Source organism: Austrofundulus limnaeus, unplaced genomic scaffold (assembly GCF_001266775.1).
Source record: "Austrofundulus limnaeus strain Quisiro unplaced genomic scaffold, Austrofundulus_limnaeus-1.0 Scaffold1716, whole genome shotgun sequence".
Classification (NCBI taxonomy): domain Eukaryota; kingdom Metazoa; phylum Chordata; class Actinopteri; order Cyprinodontiformes; family Rivulidae; genus Austrofundulus; species Austrofundulus limnaeus.
The window spans coordinates 63,223-63,979 of record NW_013954118.1 but is presented as its reverse complement, the minus strand read 5'-3'; positions in this window follow the sequence as shown (position 1 = coordinate 63,979).

Here is a 757-nt window from a genome sequence, read left to right as displayed (position 1 = left end):
AGTGGCAGAACCGTCACAAAGTCCTTGTCTATGGAGGAGCTGCTCCTTGTTGACCTGAGGGTCCTGTTTCCTGCAACCGTTTCCTACAGTGAGCTTGTCAGAGATGGACATCATCATTAGTTTAGGAAAGAGTTTAGTATAATGGTTGTAATGAAACCTTTTTTTGTTTTCTGCAGAAATGAATGTTTTTTTTACTTGACTGTTTGAAACCTTGCACCAAGAATAGTTCAACCTGTGTTTATTTATTGCATAACTTCACTACAGTTCAAAAATCATTGGCAAATAGTCACAAGTCAGTAAGTGGTAACTATATGTATGTTAACAGTAAGCGTGTCACCAATGAACACTTTGTCATTTCATTATTCTTACTGAATTCTGCATTGTTGGCAGAGATACCTCTCTTTAGCACAGTTTTCATTGCCATTCAAGTTGCAGTGGTGGGACAGTTTCACACTACAATAACTGTCTCAATAAACGTAAAGCTTTAATAGTAAATTGTAATAATGATAGTCCATTATCAGATTTTTTTTAATAATGTATCTAAAGCAGTAAAAACTAAAGCTTTATTTCTTGAAAATTTATTTTCCANTCTATAATTCAGAGGTGGCAGATGTCGCTATGTATAATTCATGAGAGCTGCTCCATGCTGTGCTAGCAAGCGAGCTAGTGGCAGAACCGTCACAAAGTCCTTGTCTATGGAGGAGCTGCTCCTTGTTGTCCTGAGGGTCCTGTTTCCTGCAACCGTTTCCTACAGTGA